Genomic DNA, 26,606 nt, shown 5'->3' with positions numbered 1-26,606 from the left:
TAGTGTGTAGCTTTTTTATTTTTCGTTAGTTCAAATAATTTTGGATCAGCTTTCCAAAGGTAGAGCTCTGGATCAAGACCATAAGCATTTTTGAGGCTCTTTATGTAGACTCAAAATCACCTTCCAAATGTCACAGCAAGTTAATGTGTTAAAATGGGGCAGTTTCATGGCGACCTCATTAGCATCATCTAATCTCACATTTTGATGGATACAAAGAGTCTGTCTTAGAAGGCAATTTTAGAAATCTATACCCAACATTTCCCACAATCCAAAGGAAGAGTCTCTCAAACTGCCTTGCATTGCTGCAAAAAAAGGTATGTTTGTTTTCCGTGGAGTCCCACACCTGAGCCATATCTATCCCACCAAACTCTAGATTCTTCCAGAACACAGACTGAGCTTCCTTTTTCAAACGTCATTAAGCATCTACACTCTCTGAACAGTCGCTTACTAAACTCTTGTTAAACAACTTTAGTTGCTTAATAGTCAACATGGTAACACATCTCGCAACAAAAATTCAAACACTGTCACTCCTGGTAACACAGATAAGGCAGCAGTTCCTCCCAAAAGGATTTCAGAAGCAGTCCCACTTCCATTCCAAACTCTTTTCTAACTTAAAATATCATGTGAGCTAACATTTTCTCAGTGCTTGCTTGCAGTAGCTCACTTAATCATCAAAAACCCTCTGAGTCACTAATCTTAATATCATCAACCCTGTTTTGTCCATGGAGAAACAGAGGCTTAGAAGGGTTGAGTAAATCTCCTGGTGGTGTATGCCATGTTGTACTACCTGGCAGCAACTTCAGGCCCGGAAGATTTATCCTCAAAACTGTAGGCAATGCTGTTGACAGAACCTTCAGTGGTCAGCTTCCAGGAGATTGATTCCTGGAAAGCCAACATCCTTTGATTTGTTGACATGATGGTAAAGAGGACCATCCCTTGTTTCAATTCAGAGTTTCCTGTGAAGCTGGCTGTGGCCTCCATTGAGACTTCATTATAGCCAGTGCCTCCCGTTGCCCAATCTCTCTTCCTTCTTTTCTGTTCCCTTCCCCAAGTGTTGATCCCAAGAGCACTCTCTACTCTCTACTTTGTATGTGCTACTCTTCATTTCAGTGTGCTAGTTAGCTTCTCATCGCTGTGACAAATACAGAAAAACAATTTAAGGGAGGAATGATGTATTTTTACTCAGAGGTTTTAGTTCATGGCCACTTGCCCTATTCTTTCTGGGCCTGTGGTGAGGAAGAACATCATGGAAGAAGGGTGTGGTGTAGCAGAACTGCTCACCTCATGTTAACCAGGAAGTGGAAAGAAAGACAGGAAGGGGCCAGTGCAAGATATAGCCCCAAGAACACAACCCCAGCAATCTAGTTCCTCTAGCTAGGTCTCACCTTCCCACTAAAAAAGTGCTATCAAGCTAGGGACAAAGCCTCAACACATGAGATTTTGGGGGACATTTCACATCCAAACTATAACAGTCAGTTCCCAGGAACCCATCAATACATTCAAAGTCACATTTTTCAAAAGTGACCAAAAAAAGAGATTTAAACCCAGGTTTACCCAGCTCCCAACCTCATGGCATAAACCACTACACTAAACTCCCTTCCTAATACCAATGCCTTCCCTTGTTAAAGCAACTGTTGCCTGGACCCCATACCCAGAGATTCTGACTTAGCAAGTATGGGGTTCTGGGTGACCAAACATCCCAATTTGGTCAGGACTAGGGGTCTGTCTAGGATGCAGGACTGTCAGTGCTAAACCAGGAAAGTTCTGGGCAAACCAAGACAAATTGCCATCCTGTTTGTGGTGAGACCCTGGTGTATGTCATTTTAGTGAGTTCCTTAGATGTTTTTGGTCAAGTACAAAGCTTAAAAACCATGCTTGAAAAGAAGACCAAATTATGGTTGTCTGTCAACCACCATTATCAAACTCTGCTCTGTGTTAGGCACTGTCTCCATAGAGCTTTACAATTCATTTAATAAATATTACTGTCCCCATTTTACAGGTAAGGAAACTCAGGTCGGAGAAATCATGGAACTTGCCCAAGGTCCCACAATCCAATAAGTGATATAAGCCCCTAAATGGTACAAATAACTTGGTTTAAAGCTTGTAAAGCTGTAGTTCTTAAACTGTGGCGTACATCCAAATCACCTGGAGGGTGAGGTAAGATTGCAGAGGACCTGGCCCTATCCCACCTCAGCAAGCCTGAGCTTTGTACTCTTTATGAGCTTTCCAGGTGATGTTGATGTACACCAAGAGAGTCACAATTGCAACGGAGAGAAGTGCAGTCTGGTGCTCAGAGCCTTCTCTCTTTCTCATTCTCTCCATTTCTCCATAAAGGCCCCTCCTTCATTTCATGATCAAGGCCCCCAGAAGCCCTGGGGTCACATCATTTCCAGTTCATGTTTCAAAGGGGGACAAGGATCTTCTGAACCTCTGCACTCAGAGTTCTAGGGAAAGACTTTGATTGATCCATCTTGGTCCAAACACTCGACCTGAGTCAAATACACCTGCTGATCACTACATCTTGGGGACTTTCTATGCTAGAATTACTGTCTATCTTAAGAGTCACTGGAGGGAAGGAGTGATGTGATCATAGCCTTCTACAACCTCATGGGATGGGGGAGGCAGAGGTATCTAATGTTCTGAAGCAGGGGAGAAAAGGATGCTGGTCACAGAACTGTTTAAACCCCAGTGTCACCAAAAAAAGGACTTTGAAGTAAGGAAGATGAAGATGGTATAATTGACAACAGAACAACTTCTTCAAAGACAGATCATTGCATGTTTCAAGATTTACAGAGCCTCAGGACAACAAAACCACAGGAACAAAACAAACTTTGTCACATGGTAGAACTTTCAGAATTAGTTGCACAGGAAAGTCTGATGCGATCTTAACAGTTACAGTAAACCCACTGGTCCAAAGCTGAAAGCTACACAATGATCGCAAACATACTTGAATTAAAATGAACTTTTGTAAAACCACTGGGGAATGTAGGGAGTATACTAATTGCCTATCTTGATGACTGATTTACCTATATTGATGAATCTGCAGATCCCATATATACATTGTGTTCTAAAGCATGAGTAACCATAGAGAATCATGACTCTTCAAGTACTTACAGCATCTAGCTCTACATGTAGGCACTCTATAAATACTTGTTGAATTAAAGGATAAATAAGTGAGTGACTCTTACATGTTTTTAAAAAAATGTTCTTCCCATAAATATTTCTGCCTAAAACTGAAACTGCACATTGAATGGCCTCAAATATAGCAGGGCACAGTGATACATATGCCTAGAAAATGATACACAGCTCAAGAGAGATGTGTTATAGTCTGTTTAGGTTACTAGGACAAAATAATATACACAAGGTAGTTCCTAAACAACAGGAATTTATTTCTCATAATTCTATAGTCTGGAAAGTCTAAGATCAAGGCAGTGGCAGATTCTGTGTCTGGTGAGAGCCTGCTTTGTGGTTGATAAGATGGTGCCTCCTCAACTTTGTCCTCACCTGACAGAAGTAGTGAATGAATTCTCTTGGACCTCATTTAAGATGGTACTAATTCCATTCATGAAGCATTTACCCCTGCAACCTTATCTGTTCTCAAAGTCCCCAGACCCTAACACCATCTTGGGAGTCAGCATTTTAACATACGAATTTTTGAAGCCACAAGCATCCAGACCACAGCATTTCATACAGATATTGTGAGTAAGAGAATAAAGGGTTATTGTATTCTGTATTCCTTTTGGCTAACAAAATTGGTAATATATCTATTTGACATGTCTCTATGTATAAGGTGATTATAAAATCAATACATGATTTTATTTGACTCCTTCAATAACTGTGTGTAGCAGGCAAAGGGATATCCTCCAATTCCACAGATAAATTTGAGCTCCAAGCCACACAACTACAAAGAAAGGCAAGGCCAGGCCCTCCTCACACTAACTACTAAAGGACTGCAGTGAGATAGTTTCTGTTAAGGTTTGGTTATAAAGTGTCCCCTCAAAAACTCATGCTTTGAACAATTGTGGATCCAATCATTAAGAGATGATTGGAGCATGATGGCTCTGACCTAACCAATAGATTAATGCACTGATGGATTCATAATTTGTTGACATTACATGGAGAAGGGGGTAGAAACTTTCAGAGATGGGCCTAGTTGGAGGATGCAGGTCAATGGGGGCAGACTCTTGAGAGATATATCTTATCCTCAGCTCCTTCCTCTTTCCCCCTGTGCTTCCCAGCAGCCATGGGGTGAGCAACCTCCTCTGTCACATGCTCTTGTCACCATGATGCTCTGCTACCAGCAATGGGGCCAGCCCACCATGGACTGAAAGTGTGAGCCAAAATAAACCCCTTCTCCTTTAAACTGTTTCTCTCAGGTGTTTGTCACAGCAATGAAAAGAATGACTAATATAGTTTCCATTTGGTTCCTGTTGCTCCTTCAAAGTTCAGGAAGGAAAATCAGGAAGTAAGGAAGGAGGAGAGGTATAGCCAGAAGCTTCAAACTTCTCAGGGTGAGTGCTTCTTTAGAGGTCTTTTTTTTTTTTCTTTTTCTTTTTTGTGGTACTGGGGATTGAATACAGGGCCATATGCTGGTTAGGCAAACACTCTACCACTTTAGCCATGCCCCCAGTCCTTTTGCTTTTAGTTTGATTTTTTTAGATAGTATATTACTACTTTTGCCTGGGCTGGCTCGAACTCATAGTACTCCTGCCTTTGCTTTCTGAGTACCTGGGATAACAGATGTATACTACCATGTCTAGCTTATTTTTGAGACAGGGTCTCGACTTTTTGTCCAGGCTGGCCTCAAACTGCAATCCTCCTATATCTACCACTTGAGTATATGGGATTACAGTCATGCCCAAATACTTCTTTGGAGCACACATAAGAATCTTGGATAGTATTTCTGAGTTCTGGGTTCCACACCTTGATCAATGCCTTTTTTATAACTTATTCTAAGCTCTGACTTTTGTGGAAGCTGAAATTATCTCTGTCAGCAGAAGTCATAGCCCTAGTCAGTGACACCCAACAACTTTCAGTTTCCAGTAGACCTTCAAGAATAAATAGAAACTTGTGGTGATTTTTTTTTTTTGGAAAACCTAAATTGTTCCAATTTAGGAAGCTGAAACCATGGTGAAGAAGTTTAGACTCTAGGTCCAGCGCCAATATTTTTCCCAAAACTTAAGTTGACATAAAGTACAATTCATAAATTGTCCAAATGAATTTAAAGTATGGTCTGAATCCATCCTGGGAAGAAATGCTAACCTAGGGTATTCAGGACCAGCTAAAGAATGGAGGGGCCAACTAGCCAATCAAGAACATAGTTGCACTGCACCAATTGGAATGATAAGGAGACAAGGAAGGTAAGGAAATTGCACTCCTCAAAAATTCAATAGAGTATTTAGTGGGAAGAAAATAAATACACAGTTCCTGACCCCAATAAAACAATTATACATGTCACTAATGAGCTCAATGACTCCCACAAAAAAGTCTCTCAAACTGGAAATCATGGACAAGATCACTGAGAAACTCATGAAAGCTACAAGACCAGAAAGTACAAGATGCACTCAAGAAATATCAAGATACCACAAATAAAAAAACTTGAGAAGACACAGAAACAACTAAATAAACTCAGAGAGGACTTCAACAAACACCAAAGTGAAACAAAGGAGCCTATTAAAAAAGAGATATATGAAATAAAGAAGACAACACAAGATATAAAAGAGGAGTTGAACAAAGATATGGAAAAACCTCAGAAAAAAATCAAACAGACATCCTAGAAATAAAAAGTCCCTTTAGTCAAATAAAAAAGAAATTGGAAGGACACTCCAGCAGACTAGACAAGTGGAAGAGAATCTCAGTGCTCAAGTGGCCACCGAAAACAGGCAGGAGTAGTAATACTTATATCAGACAAAGTAGACTTCAAACTTACATTAGTCAAATGAGACAAAGAAGGTCACTTCATACTAATAAAAGGGGCAATACATCAAAAGGAAATAATAATTATCAAGCCATATGCACTCAATGTCAGTGCACCCAACTTCATTAAACATATACTAAAGGACTTAAAACCACATATAGACTCCAACACAGTGGTAATGGGAGACTTTAATACCCCCTCCATCACCAATAGATAAGTCATCCAGACAAAAATTCAACAAAGGAATACTAGAACTAAATGGCACCATAGATCAAGTGGCCCTAACTGAGATCTACAGAATATTTCACCCTGCAACAGAACAATATACATTCTTCTCAGCAGCCCAAGGAACTTTCTCCAAAATGCACCATATTTTAGGGCACAAAGCAAGTCTTAACAGATATAAGAAAATTGAAATAACCCCCTGCATACTATCTGATCACGATCCAAAAAACTAGAACTCAACAATAAAAGCAGCAGCAGAAAATATGCAAACAATTGAAGATTGAACAACAAATTGCTCAACAATCAGTGAGTGGGTCATAGATGAAATAAGGGAGGAAATAAAAAAGATCCTGGAACTTAATGAAAATGAAAACACCACCTATAAGAACCTATGGGACACCTCTTAGGCAGTCCTAAGAGGAAAGTTTACAGTCATGAGTACATATATTAAAAACACAGAAAAATCTCAAATAAATGACCTAATGCTACATCTCACATCTCAAACTCCTAGAAAACAAAAGCAAGTTAAACCCAAAACCAGCAGACAGAGAGAAATAATAAAAATAGGGGCTGAAATCAATGAATTAGAGACCAAAAAAAAAAAAATACAATAAAACAAAAAGCTGGTTCTTTGAAAAAGTAAACAAGATTGACTAACCCCTGATAAATCTGACTAACATGAGGAGGGAAAAGACCCAAACTACTAAAATCAGAAATAAAAAAGGGGTGATAACAACAAACACCAAGGAAATCCAGGGAATCATTAAGAACTACTTTGAGAATTTATATTCAAAAAAATTGGAAAATCTAGAAGAAATGGACAAATTTCTAGATATTTATGACCATCCAAAACTGAACCAAGAGGATATTAATCACCTAAACAGGTCTATAACATGTAATGAAATTGAAGCAGCAATAGACTCTCCCAAAAAAGAAAAGTCCAGGACCTGATGGAATCTCCACTGAATTATACCAGATCTTTAAAGAAGAACTAATACCAATACTCCTTAAACTTTCCCATGAAATACAAAGAGAAGGAACACTGCCTAAACTCATTTTATGAAGCCAGTATTACACTCATCCCAAAACCAGACAAGGACACATCCAAAAAGTAGAACTATAAGTCAATCTCCTTAATGAACATCAATGCAAAACTCCTCAATAAAATAATGGCAAACCAAATTCAACAACATATCAGAAAGATCATTCACCATGACCAAGTCAGCTTCATCACAGGGATACAGGGATGGTTCAACATATGCAAATCATTAAATGTAATACAGCACATTAATAGAAGCAAAGGGGAAAAATCACTTGATTATCTCAATAGATGCAGAAAAAGACTGATAAGATTCAACACCATTTTATGATAAAACCTCTAAGGAAACTAGGAATATAAGGGATGTACCTCAATATTGTAAAAGCTGTATGTTACAAACCCATAGCCAAAATTATACTTAATGGGGAAAAACTGAAAACATTTCCCCTAAAGTCACGAATGAGACAAGGGTGCCCACTCTCTCCACTCCTATTCAACATAGTCTTACAATTCCTAGCCAGCACCATAGGCAAGAAGAAATAAAAGGAATACAAATAGGTTTAAAAAAAGTAGTCAACCTGTCCCTATTCACAGATAACATGATCATATACTTTAAAGACCTGAAAAAAATCCACCCAAAAACTCCTAGACACCATAAACAGCTTCGTCAAAGTAGCAGGATACAAAATCAACTTACAAAAGTCAGTAGCCTTCCTATATACCAACAATGAACAGGTTGAGAATGAATATAGGAAAACAATTTCATTTACAATAGCCTCAGAAAAAAAATCAAATACCTAGGAATAACCCTAACAAAGGATGTGAATGACCTCTACAAGGAGAACTACAAACCACTGAAGAAAGACATTGAAGAAGACTACAGAAGGTGGAAAGATCTCCCATGCACATAGAATAATGGCTATACTACCAAAAGCAATCTACATGTTCAATGCAATTCCCATCAAAATCTCAACATCATTCATCACAGAGATTGAAAAATCTACCCTAAAGTTCATTTGGAAACACAAAAGACTGCAAATAGCCAAGGCAATACTGAGGAAAAAAGAGCAACGCAGGAGCTATCACAATACCTGACTTCAGACTATACTAGAGCCATAGGAATAAAAACAGCATGGTACTGGCACAAAAACAAATATGAAGACTAGTGGAACAGAAGAGAGGACCTGGATATGAATCTACACAGCTATGCTCACCTTATTTTTGACAAAGTTGCCAAAAACATACAATGGAGAAAAGACAACCTCTTCAACAAATGTTGAAGAATGGAAAAACTGGTTATCTGCCTGAAGAAAACTGAAACTAGATCTACACCTGTCACCCTGTACTAGTATCAACTCAAAGTGGAATAAGGACCTCAATATCAGACCTGAAACTTTGAAGCTATTACAAGAAAGAGCAGGGACTACTCTGGAAGCAATAGGTATAGGCAAGGACTTCCTCTGTAGATCTCTAGCGGCCCAGCAACTAAGAGAAAGGATGGATGAATGGGACTACATAAAATCAAAAAGCCTGTGCACAACAAAAGAAATGGTCTCTAAGCTGAAGAGACTACCCACAGAGTGGGAGAAAATCTTGGCTAGCTGTACATCAGATAAGGGACTGATAACCAGAATATACAGGGAGTTCAAAAAACTAAAGTCCCCCAAAATCAATGACCCAATATAAACAGAACTTTTTCAAAGGAAGAAGTCCAAATTGCTAAAAAACACATGAAAAAATGCTCACCATCCTTAGCCATAAAGGAAATGCAAATCAAAACCTCACTAAGATTCTACCTCACTCCTGTTAGAACAGATACCATCAAGAACACCACCAACAACAAATGTTGGCAAGGATGTGGGGAAAACGGAACCTTCATACATTGCTGGTGAGAATGTAAGCTAGTACAACCACTATGGAAAACAATATGGAAGCTTCCTAAAAAACTAAAAATAGATCTGCCATATGATCCAGCAATCCCACTCCTAGGGATATACCCAAAGGAATACGACTCAGGTTATTCCAAAGGCACCTGAACGCCCATGTTTATTGCAGCATTATTCACAATAGCCAAGCTATGGAAATAGCCAAGATGCCCCATTACTGACGAATGGATTAAGAAAATGTGGTATTTCTACACAATGGAATTTTATTCAGCCACAAAGAGGAATGAAATTTTTTCATTAGAATGTAAATGGATAGAACTGGAGAACATCATCTTATGCGAAATTAGTCGGGCTCAGAAGGCCAAAAATCACATGGTCTTCCTCATATGTGGATTACAGACCTCAAACAAATGCAGTAATATTATTGGACAGAGGTCACACTAAGGGGAGACCTCTGGAAAGGGAAGGAAACCAAAAACTTGAATGTGGTTGATGAGCTCACTGTATAGGAACTTACATAGTAATCTTAAACTGACTGAGGCCACTATGGGAAGGGGACTAGGAATTATGAAGAGGTCTGGTAGAGATGAATCAGTTTGGGTTGTAATACATAAATGCATGGAAACAACACAAGGAATCTCCCTATATAACTATCTTTATCTCAAAGTGCAAAAGTGCCATGTTTTTCTTATTATCTTTTATGTTTTTCCTTCCACAAAATCAGAGAACAAGAACAGAACAGATTCTGCCTGGATGTGAGGGGTGGGGAGGGAGGTTGTCCAAATAATGTATACGTAAGTAAGTAAAGGCAAAAATGATACCTGTTGAGAGTTGTTCCAGGAATTGGGGGGAGGGGGATGAAAGAGAGCAGCAAAGAAGGTGAATTCAGATATGATATATTTGATATTGTAATAACTTTTGCAAATACTCCAATGTACCACCACCCAGCACAACAACAATAATAATAATAAAAGAATGTGGAGGGGGGCAGTGCTGGGCAGAGAGCCAGTGACCTGTTGGCCATCCCTCTCCCAGGCACTCCCAACACATAGGCTCCTTGCTAAGCATATCTCTTAAAGAAACTTCTAAGGCAATATTTGTTTTGAATATAATGGTGCCAGCTCTCTTAATATCTAACTGATTTTTTTTCAGGAATTTAGAAAACTCCATGCTCATAATACCTGGCAAAGTCTCACAAAGACATTATGGGTTTCTTTGGGTCTGTACAGAGCTTTCATCTTTCAGGCTCTCACCAGTAAAAGAATAAGTAATCCTTTCCACTAATTCTTGTTAAACTCATTTTAGAAAGGTGGTGTCATCTAAAGAAATATGAGAATTGGAAGACCTTCCATTCCCTTCCAACAAAATTGAACCTGACCAAATTCACCTTCCCTTGGCTTCATTTTCTCCATAACAAAATGGAGGGAATGGCAGTTCTGAAACTTCATGGGAAGTTTCCAGACCAAAGAAGGGAGAATGCACGAAAAGCATCCAGGGATCTTTAGAATAACAAACAACATGCCTGTTATTTGGAAAAAGATAATTATAAAGGTAAGTATTTATCTGTTGGCTTCAACAGAACTCAGGTACTTCTGTGCAAATACAAAATCAACACAAATGGAAGTCTGTTACCTTGCCTACTGTGATCACTCCACAAACACTTATTGTTTGTGAACTAACCTTATCACACAGACTGAGTGGAGCATGCAGGAAAACTCAGTGAGGGAAGAAGCAGTTGGTTGGAGTACAATGAGAGTTGGGAAGGGGTAGGTGATAATGAAAAGTGTGCCCAAGAGTTGTCTTCCATTTTCACTCCCTTTCCACCTATAAATGTTTCTGTGTTCAATTCTTACTCCTGCACAGAACCTGACGGAACAATTTCTGGACCATGAAGGTTTGGGTGATTCACACATATGCACACATGTGCATGTATACAAATACAAGCACACAAACACATGTAAATATGTACACACACATAAATACATATGTGCACAACTGACCGAAAGTAAACAAAACAACAACCAACAATAAGTCTGGGAAAGAGATACTGAGTTGTTCAGTCTTTCCAAGCCTCCTACCAATGTCTGTGGTCTTCACAACAGTATACGTGCCTTTTGTTTTAGTGCCTCTTCTGTCAGAACTTCCAGAAAGGGAAGGGACGTCACTGGGAATTTGAGTGTGAATTAAGTAATGTCCAAGGTTCCTTCACAAGGAATTTATAAGTGGAGTTTCCTTTTTCCAGACATAGCCCATCCTCCCCACCCACATCTTCCTGACAATTTGATGCTTCCCATAGTTACTAACAAGCTCCAGATGTTCAAATTCATCAGTGCCCTTAAGGGAGAAGAGAGAGAATACTGGGGTGTCTTTGATCTAGAAAACCAAAGGAGGATTTTTCTGTAATCTAATGTCAAGCTTTCTTTCATTTGATGGAAACATCATTCATTCAACAAGCATTGATGAAGCACCAACAGCATGCATGTCTCTGGGGCAGTGTGGGAGAGACAAGGGGAACCAGCACAAGGTCTTTGTCCTCCAGGAGCTCCTAGGAAAGGAACCAATCCCTGCAATATGAGAAGTGCTGGGGCAGATTTAAGAGTAAGGTGCTTAGCATATTAAGGAGGAGGACCTCCTTGTCTGAAGACAATGAGAGCTGAATACAAAGAAGACTTCTCCTGGAAGATGGCACATGCCACGCAGAAGGTGGAGCTGCTGGCATTCTGGGTTGGGAACTGCCTAAGGAAGCAAAACCTATGGTAATATTTTTGACTTCTAATTCCTTCCTTATTTTTTTAATTGGTGAATATTAAATTATAAATAGTAAGGAATTTCATTACACATACATGTAATGTACATTAATCATATTCACCTTTCTATTACTCTTGCATTCCTCCTTTTCTCCTTCCCTTTTCCCTCTCCTTTCCACATCCATAGTAGTATCCCTTTTACTTTCATGACCCTGGTTTCTTTTTAGTTTTGTTTCATTTCCCCCTAGGTTTCACAAAGGAAAGAAAGCATGTTATATTTATCTTTGCAAGACTGGCTTATTTCACTTAACATTATAATTCCTTCCTTATAAAAAGATACCTTGTACCAGCCCTAGTGGCCCATGTCTGATCCTAGCTACTCAGGAGGTAGGAGGATGATGGTTCAAGGCTGGCCAGGGCAAAAGCTGGAAACCCTACCTGAAAAACAAAAGCAAAAAGGGCTGAGAGTTCAAAGGCCTAACCCTAGGTCAACTAGGGTTTGAGTTCAAACCCTAGTAACTGCTATTTTAAAATAAAAGATGCTTTGCATATCAGAGAGAACACAGGTATCCAATAGTTTCCATGCACCCCACCCTTCCCCCTGTGTTTACTGGTAAATTACATCAATGGGTTTCCTTGGTGTCTGGCTTCCTGCTGTGTTCAGTCAATGGGACCACTAGCCAATCTGAGGAAGTAATGACAGTGAGGGCAGGGTATTTATTCCATTGCTCCCCCCTCAGGTCCCTGAAGATCAAGGCTATATCAAAGCAGTTTTTACCAAGAAAGGCTTTTTTCTGGCCTACTATTTCTGCTTTCTCCCCTCATCCCTGTGTGTCTTGGAGGGCTAACATTACTTCCATTATTATCGGTGTCCCTGGTGGTTCCCCTACAGTTCACCCACCCTTTCATAAATGGTCCTTTTGTTAAGTTCTTCTTTGAATTACTCTAATTTGAGAGCCATCTGTTTCCTGTTGGGACCTTGACCTATACAGCAAAGGGCAAACACGTCATGGCAAGCAGCATGTAAAAACTACACAGATGCCAGGGATTGGCAGTAATGTTGTCTGATTGGATCCATCTATTCATTCAGTTACTGATAGCCAGCTACAAATTCCTTACCACAATGGGTAAGAAAACCATGTGAGGGTCAGATTATATATTTTAATCTGTAGTTCAAAAAATATTACCACAGAAGCTATGAGTATGGAACTGAGTACAGTGGAATTTGTACTTTCAGAGTTTGTACTGTAGTCTAGCTCCATGCTTTGAAGTCCATTCCATAAGAGAAGGGACAGACAGAGAAAGTCTGAGGCGTGATCAAGCAAGGGCTGTGCATTCTGCAGTTACACCGTGGGCACAGCTCCCTCACTTCTGAGGGTGAGTCACTGCTTTGGGGTCCAAGCTTCAATAATAAAGAAGATTCACTAACCAGACAGTGAGCTCAAAGCTTTATATAAGACATTGGATTTGTTCTTTATGACAATCTCTATGAAATAGATATTTTTCTTCCTTGTTGTGTAAAAGAGACAACTGTGGTTTTAAAAATCAAACAGCTGGCAGTGAGGGATGCATTTGGACTCGAACCTGAGTCTGTATCTAATGCCCAAGAACTTAACTACTGCAACACAATGTCTCTTCCAGAAATGGGTAATTCATGGTCAAGACCAAAGAGTGTTAGTTGAATAAGAGTCAATTATAGGTGTAGAGGCAAAAGGCTGCAATTTTTGTTTGATCTCTGATACTATACCTATACAATAAGAAATAGGGTAGGGAAGCAAACTTTGGGAGTCCCCTTTCCATGTGGTAAATCAGACATCTGCTAACAATTTTCCCTGTGATTACAAATAAGGACAAGGGGCAAGCAAAACACAATGGAGACCAAGGGAACACTGAAGATTTGCTGCTGTGGGGACTCTCTCTTTAAACTATCTAATACTTTTTGCTTTGGGAAGATAGTAGAGAATTGGGGCACTACTGGGAAGGGTCATAGGGTCACATTTGAAATTTATAGCTGTTCTATTTGTGACTAGCCACATTAGGACTGGAGATGGGGTAAATTCACTGTATGCTTCCTTTGAGTACACGGACAGCCAGCCTAACCACACAGGAGGGTTTTTATGAGTGGCAAGCAAAGCAAATGATTGTAAATTTAAAATATCCCATAAATTCTATAGAATTCAATTTTAAGACACACTGATACCCTCATAAAAACTATCTTACTTTCACCTTCTGCCAAAAATACACATATGCCATGGTTTATGCCTGTTGTCCCCACTTACTCTCAAAAATGTCCATTTGGATGATCCATCATCGGCCTATGTGCACTATATGCAATTGACCAACTAAGGACAGTAAGTCTCTGACCCAAGTCTGGATTCAGGGTAAATGTCATCTTGCTGCATGAACCTATGTTTTTCAATTAACCTCTCTGATGCTTTATGTGCCAAGTGAGAATAAAATATGTGGCCAGAGACTTTTATGAGCAATAACAAATAGAAGTAGTTCATAGAGTTATAGATCTTAGAGCTAGAAACAACCTCAAGAAATCAGTTAGTGCACAGAGGCTATGAAGAACCACACACACACACACACAAAAACACAATGATGCAGTCTGTCTTTGCTATGACCCTCTGCTATTTTGGCAAAATCTAGCAATTTAACACAGCTATGGTAAACAACACTACAGAGAGCCAATGGTTTGGTGACTTAAGCCTTTAATCAAGTAGAATTCTAATTACCAATTAGTCTGTGTCTGTATCCCAAATAAATTTTATTGTGTATATTTAAATAAATTTCATTTAAATACATTTTTAAATAAGCATTGTACTCAATAAATTTTAAATAATGAAATTGTATTGTGTATATTTAAGATATATAACATGATGTTATGGGATATGTATAGATATTAAACTACAATGAATGAAGAAAATTACCACAGCCATAATCTCAAGTTACCCTTTGTTTTTATGATATGAGAATCCAAAACCTACTCATTTCACAGGAATCCCAAATACAATACAGTTTCATTAATATAATCTTCATGCTGTACGTCAGATTTCTAAACCTGTTCATTATACATATCTGCTACTTTGTATCCACTGACCTGTATCTCTCCACCCCCCCCCACAACCACAGTTTTTCTCTCAATCTCTGTATATTTGACTTTTTAACATATTCCACATGTAAGTGAGATCATGCAGTATTTTTCATTCTGGCTTATTTCACTTAGCATGCTGTCCTCCCAGTTCATCTCTGTTGTGGCAAATGCCAGTATCTTTCATTAAGGCTGAATAATAGTTCATTGTACATATACCACAATTTTATTATCCATCTGTCCATCAATGGACATGTAGGTTGCTTCCATACCTTGGCTATTGTGAATAATGCTACAGTGAATATGGAAGTGCTAGATCATTACACAGTGGTGATTTTGCTCTCTTCGGGCATATGCCAAGAAGAGAGATTGCTGGGGTATATGGCCATTTTATTAATTTCTTTAGGAACTTCCATACTGATTTCCATAATGACTACACAAATCCAAAGCCCTTCGTGTACAAGGTTTCCCTTTTTCCTTCCTTCCTTCCTTCCTTCTTTCTTTCTTTCTTTTGGTGGTACTAGAGTTTCAACTCAGGGCCTCACACTCGCTAAGCAGGCTTCTACCACCTGAGTCACCCTTCAGCCATAGGTTTTCCTTTTCTTCACACCCTTGTCAACATTTATTATCTCTTGGCTTTTTTAGAGTAGATATGTGATTAAATGCTGTCATGGACTATCTCACAGTGGTTTTTATCTGTGCTGACAGAGTGACTCAAGTGGTAGAGCACTTGCCAAGCAAGCATGAGGCCCTGAGTTCAAACCCCAGTGCTGCCAAAAAAAGAGAAAAAGGGCAGAAAATAATGTTGAACACCTTCTCATGTACAGGTTGGCCATTTTTGTGTCTTTTCTGGAGAAATGCCTATTCAGATCATTTGCCCATTTTTAAATGCATTATTTCTTTTCCTGTAACTGAGTTGTCATTTTTATAGCATTTTGATACTAATACCTTATCAAACATAGTCTTTGCAAGTATTTTTCCCTATCTATATGCAAATGCTTCATTTTATTTGTTTCCTTTGCTGTGTAGAAACATTTTAGCTGGACTGCTGCCAGATGCCAGCATCCAGATGGCTTGGGAAGATGCGGACCACAGGTGAGCTAAGCGGCACATGGTCCCCCCACAGACAACCCTGGGCCAGATCAGCATAGCCCCCAGGACAGACCAACCCCCACCCAGGGAAAAAAAGAGAAACTTGAGTATAAGCAATAACAACAAAAAAGACATGTAGCAAAGAGGGCGGGATGCCCTGAGCACCGAAGTGGGGGGGAGGGGAAATCCCTCACAGAACTGTAAATAAACAAGCCACCAGAGAACGCAGGAGTGGCAGCACATGCCCAGCAACCAAGAGCAGGAAAGCTTGTAAAAGCAGCAGTGGGAGGAAAACTCCACAGGAGAGGGGAGGAGACCCACTTCCCACGTGAACTGTAAATAAACACGCTGGCCTGAGAAAGTGGGTTCAGTGTCACCTCCCCCAGTGTGCTTGGAAAGGGAAAGCTTGTAGCAGTGGCTCACACTCTGTGGGGCCAGATGAGTGCTAAGCTCACCCCAGAGATCTGCATAAATAAAGCCTCCAGCAACAGCAGGCTGACAGAAGCAGGCAGGCAAGCCACAGCACAGATACCATTCACAGAACTGTCTCCAGACTCTTTTTTTTTTCTCCCTCCCTACCTTTGATGAGACAACAACCGAACTACACTTGCATGATGAAAAACTTACTGAAAAACTTACTGAAACTGTATTGCATTGTAACTTGGGACACTTTGTGGGTTTTTTTTGTTGTTGTTTTGTGTGGTTTTGTTTTATTTTGGTTTTTCCAGTCTTTTTCCCCTTTGATGACACCACAGAACTACATCTGAGGCACCATCTCCAGGATTGGAGGCTGAGGGACGAACACCAAAATTATTAAGATTAAGACTGAAACTTTATTGCATTTGAACTTGGAGATTTTTCTTTTTATATATTTTTTTTCATTTATTTATTATTTATTTATATTTTTAAATTTTTTAAATTTTTTATTTTCAATCCTCTCTCTGTCTCTCTAATGCCTTTTCAGTTTACAATTGATTAGTACACTGTCTCTCCCTGTTTATATCTTTGAAACTTTTTTTGTTTGTTTCTTTGGGTTTTTTCTACTTGTTTATTTGTTTTTCCCTTTTCCTTCAACTTCTTTGCTTTCCATCTCCTCTCACCCTTCCATTCTAAATATCACTAGTGCTATAATTACAAGCTAGGAAATACTTAATTGCACACAGTACAGGGACAATAACAACACCAAGAGCAATGACAGGAAGACAGAAAAAACAGGGAAAACAGTTTCCCCACAGCAAAAACTGAGTACAGGAACCAGAGGGAAATGAAGAAAACAGATACTCAGATCCAGACTCCAACAAAATGAAGATAAACTATGCCAAAGAACACAATGAAGCCCACAAGAATAATCAAAAAGAAGATATACTACAGGTAATCAATGAGAATTTTATAGAGATGATACTGGATATGGTCAACAAAAATGTACAGGAGGCACTCAAGAAATTCCAAGACAATAAAAATAGAGAATTTGAAAGAGCAAAAGAAGAAATAAAGGAAACCATAGAAGCACTGTATAAACACCAAAGTGAAACAGAGAATACGATTAATAAAGAGATAAATGAACTCACAACAAAAATAGACAACATTAAAGAGGAAACCACCCAGGATATGGAAAACCTCAGAAAAAAGAACAAAACAGAACTGCAAAACAAAACAGAAGGCCAATCCAGCAGAATAGAACAAACAGAAGACAGAATCTCAGAACTTGAACATGAAATGGTAATTAAAGGAAAAACTGAAGAACTATTAATGAAACAATTCAAGACCTATGAAAAGAAAATGCAAGAACTTACCGACTCCATCAAAAGACCAAACTTGAGAATCATGGGCATTAAAGAAGGAGAACAGATGCAAGCAAAGGGAATGCGTAATATATTCAACAAAATAATAACAGAAAATTTCCCAAATCTAGAGAAAGATATTCCCATACAGATGCAAGAGGCCTCCAGGACACCAAACAGACCAGATCAAAATAGAACTACTCCACGACATATCATCATTAAAACAACAAGTTCAGAAACTAGGGAAAGAATATTGAAGGCTGTAAGAGAGAAAAAAACAAATAACATACAAAGGTAAACCCATCAAAATCACAGCAGACTTCTCAACAGAAACATTAAAAGCAAGAAGAGCGTGGGGTGAGATCTTTCGGGCACTGAATGAAAATAATTTCAGCCCCAGGATTCTCTACCCAGCAAAACTATCATTCAAAATAGATGGAGCAATAAAACTCTTCCATGATAAGCAGAAACTAAAACAATATGTGACCACAAAGCCACCAATACAAAGGATTCTTCAAGGGATTCTGCACACAGAAAGTAAAACCCACCTTAACCATGAAAAGACAGGAAACACCAAACTACAGGAGAAGAAAAAGCAAGAAAGTAGAGAGTAACCTCAACTTAGGTACACACAATCAAACCTTCAAACAACTAAGACAACTAAATGACAGGAATCACCATTACCTATCAGTACTAATACTTAATGTTAATGGACTTAATTCACCCATCAAAAGGCACCATTTGATGAAATGGATTAAAAAGGAAGATCCAACAATTTGTTGCTTTCAGGAGACCCATCTCACCAACAGAAATGAGCATAGGCTTAGGATGAAAGGCTGGAAGAAGATTTACCAAGCCAATGGCCCCCGAAAACAGGCAGGAGTAGCAATATTTATCTCTGACAAAATAGACTCCAAACCTACATTGATCAAACGAGATAAAGAATGACATTCCATACTAATAAAAGGGGAAATAGACCAAAAGGAAATAACAATTATCAACTTATATGGACCCAATGTCAACATCCCAATTTCATCAAACATACGCTGAAGGACCTAAAAGCATACATTAACTCCAACACAGTGGGCATGGGAGACTGTAACACCCCACTATCATCAGTACATAGGTCATCCAAACAAAAAATCAATAAAGAAATCTTAGATCTAAAACATACCATAGAGCAAATGGACCTACTTGATGTCTACAGAACATTTCATCCAACTTCTACACAACATACATTCTTCTCAGCAGCCCAGGGAACCTTTTCCAAAGTAGATCATATCCTAGAACACAAAGCAAGCCTCAGCAAATATAAGAAAATAGAAATTATACCATGCATTCTATATGATCACAATGCAATAAAACTAGAACTCAACAACAAAAGTAAAGACAAAAAACATGGAAATAGCTGGAAAGTGAATAACTCATTGCTTAATGAAAAATGGGTCATTGATGAAATAAAAAAGAAAATTAAAAAGTTCCTGGAAGTCAATGAAAATGAAAATACAACCTACCAGAACCTATGGGACACAGCAAAGGCAGTCCTGAGAGTAAAGTTTATAGCCATGAGTGCATATATTAAAAAGACTGAAAAATCCCAAATCAATGACCTAATGATACATCCCAAACTCCTAGAAAAACAAGAACAAGCAAATGCCAAAACAAATAGCAGGAGAGAAATAATAAAAATAAGAGCTGAAATCAATGAAGTAGAAACCCAAAAAACCATACAAAGAATTAATGAAACAAAAAGTCAGTTCTTTGAAAAAATAAACAAGATCAACAGACCCCTGGCAAACCTGACTAAAATGAGGAGAGAAAAAACCCAAATTAGTAGAATCAGGAATACAAAAGGGGAGATAACAACAACTACCATGGAAGTCCAGGAAATCATCAGAGACTACTTTGAGAACCTACATTCAAATAAATTCAAAAATCTTAAAGAAATGGACAGATTTCTAGATACTTATGATCATCCAAAACTGAAGCAAGAGGATATTAATCACTTCAATAGATCTATAACACAAAATGAAATTGAAGCAGCAATCAAGAGTCTTCCCAAAAAGAAAAGTCCAGGACCTGATGGATTCCCTGCTGAATTCTATCAGACCTTTAAAGAAGAACTGACAGCAACCCTCCTTAAACTATTCCACGAAATAGAAAGGGAAGGAAAACTGCCTAACATGTTTTATGAAGCCAGAATTACACTTATCCCAAAACCAGGCCAAGACATCTCCAAAAAAGGGGAACTATAGGCCAATCTCCTTAATGAACATTGATGCAAAAGTCCTCAATAAAACAATGACAAACTGAATTCAACAACACATCAAAAAGATCATTCACCACAACCAAGTAGGCTTCATCCCAGGAATGCAGGGGTGGTTCAACATACGAAAATCAATGAACGTAATAAACCACATTAACAGAAGCAAAGACAAAAAAACCACTCGATCATCTCAATAGGTGCAGAAAAAGCCTTTGGTAAGATCCAACACCATTTCATGATAAAAGCTCTAAGAAAACTAGGAATAGAAGGAAAGTACCTCAACATTATAAAAGCTACATATGACAAACCTATAGCCAGCATTATAATTAATGGAGAAAAACTGAAACCATTCCCTCTAAAATCAGGAACTAGACAAGGATGCCCACTATCTCCACTCCTATTCAACATAGTACTGGAATTCCTAGCCAGAGTAATTAGGCAAGAAGAAAGAGTAAAAGGAATACAAGTAGGTAAAGGAACTGTCAAAATATCCCTATTTGCAGATGACATGATCCTATACCTTAAAGACCCAAAAAACTCTACTCAAAAGCTCCTAGACACCATCAATAGCTACAGCAAAGTAGCAGGATATAAAATCAACATAGAAAAATCATTAGCATTTCTATACACTAATAATGAACAAACTGAGAAAGAATATATGAAAACAATTCCATTTACAATAGCCTCAAAGAAAATCAAATACCTAGGTGTAAACCTAACAAAAGGTGTGAAAAACCTCTACAAGGAAAACTATAAACTTCTGAAGAAAGAGATTGAGGATGACTATAGAAAGTGGAGAGATCTCCCATGCTCATGGATTGGTAGAATCAACATAGTAAAAATGTCTATGCTCCCAAAAGTAATCTACATGTTTAATGCAATTCCCATCAAAATTCCAATGCCATTCATTAAAGAGACTGAAAAAATCTACCATTAAATTTATATGGAAACACAAGAGGCCATGAATATCCAAGGCAATACTCAGTCAAAAGAACAATGCAGGAGGTATCACAATACCTGACTTCAAACTATATTACAAAGCAATAGCAATAAAAACAGCATGGTACTGGCACAAAAACAGACATGAAGACCAGTGGAACAGAATAGAGGATCCAGATATGAAGCCACACAACTATAAGCAACTTATCTTTGACAAAGGAGCTAAAAATATACGATGGAGAAATAGCAGCCTCTTCAACAAAAACTGCTGGGAAAACTGGTTAGCAGTCTGCAAAAAACTGAAACTAGATCCAAGTATATCACCCTATACCAATATTAACTCAAAATGGATCAAGGATCTTAATATCAGACTCCAAACTCTAAAGTTGATACAGGAAAGAGTAGGAAATACTCTGGAGTTAGTAGGTATAGGTAAGAACTTTCTCAATGGAACCCCAGCAGCAGAGCAACTAAGAGATAGCATAGATAAATGGGACTTCATAAAACTAAAAAGCTTCTGTTCATTAAAAGAAATGGTCTCTAAACTGAAGAGATCACCCACAGAGTGGGAGAAATTATTTGCCAACTATACATCAGACAAAGGACTGATAACCAGAATATATACGGAACTTAAAAAACTAAATTCTCCCAAAATTAATGAACTAATAAAGAAATGGGCAAGTGAACGAAACAGAACTTTCTCAAAAGAAGAAATTCAAATGGCCAAAAAACACATGAAAAAATGCTCACCATCTCTAGCAATAAAGGAAATGCAAATTAAAACCACACTAAGATTCCACCTCACCCCTGTTAGAATAGCCATCATTAGCAACATCACCAACAACAGGTGTTGGCGAGGATGCGGGGAAAAAGGAACCCTCTTACACTGTTGGTGGGAATGTAAACAAGTACAACCACTCTGGAAAAGTATTTGGAGGCTACTTAAAAAGCTAGACATTGATCTACCATTTGATCCAGCAATACCACTCTTGGGGATATACCCAAAAGACTGTGACACAGGTTACTCCAGAGGCACCTGCACACCCATGTTTATTGCGGCACTATTCACAATAGCCAAGTTATGAAAACAGCCAAGATGCCCCAGCACTGACGAATGGATTAAGAAAAATTGGTATTTATATGCAATGGAATTTTATGCAGCCATGAAGAAGAACGAAATGTTACCATTTGCTGGTAAATGGATGGAATTGGAGAACATCATTCTGAGTGAGGTTAGCCTGGCCCAAAGACCAAAAATCGTATGTTCTCCCTCATATGTGGACATTAGATCAAGGGCAAACACAACAAGGGGATTGGACTTTGAGCACATGATAAAAGCGAGAGCACACAAGGGAGAGGTGAGGATAGGTAAGACACCTAAAAAATTAGCTAGCATTTCTTGCCCTCAACTCAGAGAACCTAAAGCAGATACTTTAAAGCAACTGAGGCCAATAGAAAAAGGGGACCAGGAACTAGAGAAAAGGTTAGATCAAAAAGAATTAACCTAGAAGGTAACACACATGCACAGGAAATCAATGCGATTCAACTCCCTGTATAGCTATCCTTATCTCAACCAGCAAAAACCCTTGTTCGTTCCTATTATTGCTTATACTCTCTCTACAACAAAATTAGAAATAAGGGCAAAATAGTTTCTGCTGGGTATTGAGGTGGGGGAGAGGGAGGGGGCAGAGTGGGTGGTAAGGGAGGGGGTGGGGGCAGGTGTGAGAAATGACCCAAGTGTTGTATGCACATATGAATAATAAAATTTAAAAAAAGAAATTTTTTAGCTGGATGCAGTTACTTCTACTTATTTTTCCTTTCATAGGCTAATTTGGGGTGTGATGTCTAAAAAATTGTTTCCAAAGCCAATGTCAAGGGCCTTTCCCACTTAGTTCTCTTTTGGGAATTTTATGTTCCAGGTGTTACACTTAAGTGTTTTGTCCATTTTGAGTTGATTTTTTTGTGGGGTATAAGGGTCAAATTTCATTCTTTTAGGATGCCCAGTTTTCCCACATCATTTATTAGTGGGACTATCCTTTTCCAGTGTTTATTCTTGGTGCCCTTGTTGAAAATTAGTTGAGCACATATGCTTGAATTTATTTCTGTGTTTTTTATTTGATTTTATTCTAGTATCATGTTGTTTTAATTACCAGAGCTTTGTAATATAATTTTAAATCAGGAAGTGTTATTCCTCCAACCTTGTTCTTCTTTCTCAAGATTGCTTTAGGTCTTCAAGATAGCAGATTAGAAGTACCCAGTGAAGTTCCCGTTTTCTTTGGGAATAGAGTCAGAGCAGTGGGAGAGCAGTGAACCTTTGAATTGTTATTGCAGTTCATTTTCTTCTCTCTGAGTAGTGCTAGAGATGGAGTGCAGTGCCTCAAGCATGTTAGGTGCCTGTTCTGCTACTAAGCTACAGTTGTAAAGTAATGCACCTTGATTTAGCCATGACTTAGTCCTACTTGAACCTCAGCAAATCCTTCAGCTAAAAAAGATACAGGAGATTAAAACTTCCAGCAGATGAGCCAGCCCTAGGTGCACAAACCTCTTTGAATAAATACAGGAAAATGAAAGAACAAGGCAATATGACTCCTCCAAAAGTTGACTCCAATGATTTCAAGATGGATGAAATGCCAAACAATGAATTCAAAAGTATCATTATAAAAATGATCAATGAGTTCAGAGGATATGAACAAACAGCTGAATAAAATAAGGAAGACAATGCAAGATATGTAAAAGCAATTCAAAAAAGAGACAGATACTCTGAAAAAAATCATACAGATATCCTAGAAATGAAAACTCAGTAAGTCAAATAAAAAACTCAGTGGAAAACCTCATTGATAGACTGGATTAAGCAAAAGACAGAATATTATTATTTGAGGACAAGGTTTATGAAAAAGGACATTGAGATAGTATAAAGCCAAAAGTAAGAAACTATTAACAGAACATGCAGAACTTTGGTACATGATTAAAAGACCTAGATTATAAGGGTAGAGACTAAGGCATAAAAAATCTATTCAGTAAAAAAAGAGCAGAAAATCTCCCAGAAAGTTTTCTCCAGAAAGTTATGGAGAACTAGTTACAGAAGGCATTTAGAATCCTAAAGTGGCTGACAGAGTGGCTCAAGTGGTAGAGAATCTGCCTAGCAAACATGAGGCCCTGAATTCAAACCATAATACCACCAAAAACAAAAAGAGAACTCTAAATTGACATAATCAGAAAAGACTCTCTCTATATCATATTATAATTAAAATGCCAACAGTATGTAACAAAGGAAGAACACTGAAACCTGAAGAGAGAAGTGTGAGTTCTCTTATAAAGGCAGGTCCATCAGAATAACAGATGACTTCTCAGCAGAAACTTTAAGACAAGTGAGTAGAGAATGATGTGTTTCAAGCTCTGAAATAAAATAACTGCCAATTCAGATTGGTGTGTGTGTGTGTGTGTTATATCCTTCAAAATTGAAAGAGAACTAAAGAACTTCCAAGATAAGCATAAACTAAAGGAAGTCATGACCAATAAGCCAGAGTTGCTGAAAATACTTAAAGGAAGATGAAAAATAAAGACAACTATAAGAACCCAAGAAAGAATAAATCCTGCCAGAAAAGTAGATAAGCAAATGAGAGTTAGGAAAGAGTCAAACACTAGAAAAAACAACAAAATGAAAGAAACTGGTATGTACCTTTCAACAGAAACCCCAAATGTAAATGGTCTTTATTCTCCAAATAAGAGGCAGACTGGCTGATTGTATTGAAAAGTGAGACTCATGAACTGGCTGCCAAGAGGAAATTCACCTTACTGGCAAAGATAGACACAGACTAAAGGTAAAAGGATGGAAAATGATGCTATAAGAAAATGGAATCTGAAAGCAAGTAGGTGTAGTACATTCATATCCAACAAAATAGATGTCAGAATTAGCCAGAAGATACAAAGAAAGTTACAATGTATTGATAGAGGCAACAATGCATCAAGAGAATATAATAATTATAAATCTACATGTACCCTACTCTTACCAATAGGTCACCCAGACGAAGAAACTCAATAAACATTGAACTATGATACTATAGATCAAATGAATGTAAAAGTCATCTATAGACTATTCTAGCCAATGGCTGCAGAATACATATTCTGTTCAGCAGTTCTTGAGACTTTCTCCAAAATAGATCATATTTTAGGACACAAAACAAGTCTTATAAAACACAAAAACTCTGAAATATTTGCTTGTATCTTATGAGATCATAATGGTCATTCCATATACTAAAAACAAACAGCAAAAGAAACTATGAAAGTTATACAAAATGTAAAGCTTGAATAATATGCCTGTGAATGACAGTGGATCACTGAAAAAATGGAGAAAGGATTTAAAAATTCCTAGAGTCAAATGAAAATGGGAACACAACATACTAGAGTCTGTGGGATACAATGAAGGCAGCTCTAAGAGGTAAATGTATGATTATGAGTGCTTACATTTAAAAAATCAGAGAAATTGCAAATAAATAACGTAATGGTATGTCTCCAATCTCAGTAGAGCTGACATTAATGAAATGGAGACTAAATAACAATTCAAAGGTTCAATGAAACAGAGTCAGTTCTTTGAAAAGATACACAAGATTGACAACCCCTTAGCCAAACTAACCAAAAAAAAAAAACAAAGAGATAAGACCCAACTAATAAAATTAGAGGTAGAAAAGATACCACTGAAATCCAGAGGATCATTACAGATTATTTTGAAAGCTTATATTCAAATAAAACAAAAAATATTAAAATGGACAGATTCCTAGATACATATGACCTACCAAAATTGAACCAAGGAGATATAAAAACTAAATAAACCAATAATTGACAATAAGTTTGAAACAGGCATAAAATTTCTGCTACCAAAGAAAAGCCCAGAACCAGAAACAATTCACTGCTGTATTTTACTAGAACTTTGAAGAAGAACTAACATCAATGTTTCCATAAAATAGAAAGGGACAAAAAACTTCCAAACTAATTTTTTTTAATTTCCTTTATTCATATATGCATACAATGATTGGGTCATTACTCCTCCCTTCCCCCTGCTCCTCCCTTTCCCCCCACCCCCTTGCTTCCAAGCAGATACTGTTTTGCCCTTATCTCTAATTTTGTTAAAGAGAGAATATAAACATTAATAAGGAGGACCAGGGGTTTTTGCTAGTTGAGGTAAGGATAGCTATATAGGGAGATTCCTAGTTTTGCTTCCATATACATATGTGTTACTTTCTAAATTGATTCTTCTCAAACTAACCTTTTCTCTAGTTCCTAGTCCCCTTCTCCTATTGGCCTCTGTTACTTAAGAGTTTCTGCATTAGTTCCTTTGCATTGAAGACATCAAATGCTATCTTTTTTTGGGGGGGGGGTTACCTACCTATCCTCATACCTATCCTCATACTTGTATGCACTCACCTTATCATGTAATCAAAGTCCTATCCCCTTCTTGTGTTTGCCCTTGATCTAAAGTCCGCATATGAGGGAGAACATACAATTTTTGGTCTTTTGGGCCTGGCTAACCTCACTCAGGATGATGTTCTCCAGTTCCATCCATTTGCTTGTGAATGATAAGATTTCATTCTTCTTCATGGCTGCATAAAATTCCATTGTGTAT

General features: G+C 38.0%; 1 protein-coding gene across 1 annotated transcript in view; it reads right to left on the bottom strand.

Annotated features, from left to right (window-relative positions):
• Fam107b (family with sequence similarity 107 member B) overlaps positions 1-26,606 on the bottom strand; it is a 207,128-nt gene that overhangs the window by 113,604 nt on the left and 66,918 nt on the right. The window lies entirely within an intron of this gene.

The sequence above is a fragment of the Castor canadensis genome, chromosome 15 (assembly GCF_047511655.1).
Source record: "Castor canadensis chromosome 15, mCasCan1.hap1v2, whole genome shotgun sequence".
Lineage (NCBI taxonomy): Eukaryota > Metazoa > Chordata > Mammalia > Rodentia > Castoridae > Castor > Castor canadensis.
Note: the sequence above shows the minus strand (reverse complement) of the source record. Positions and strands in the feature narration are given on the sequence as shown.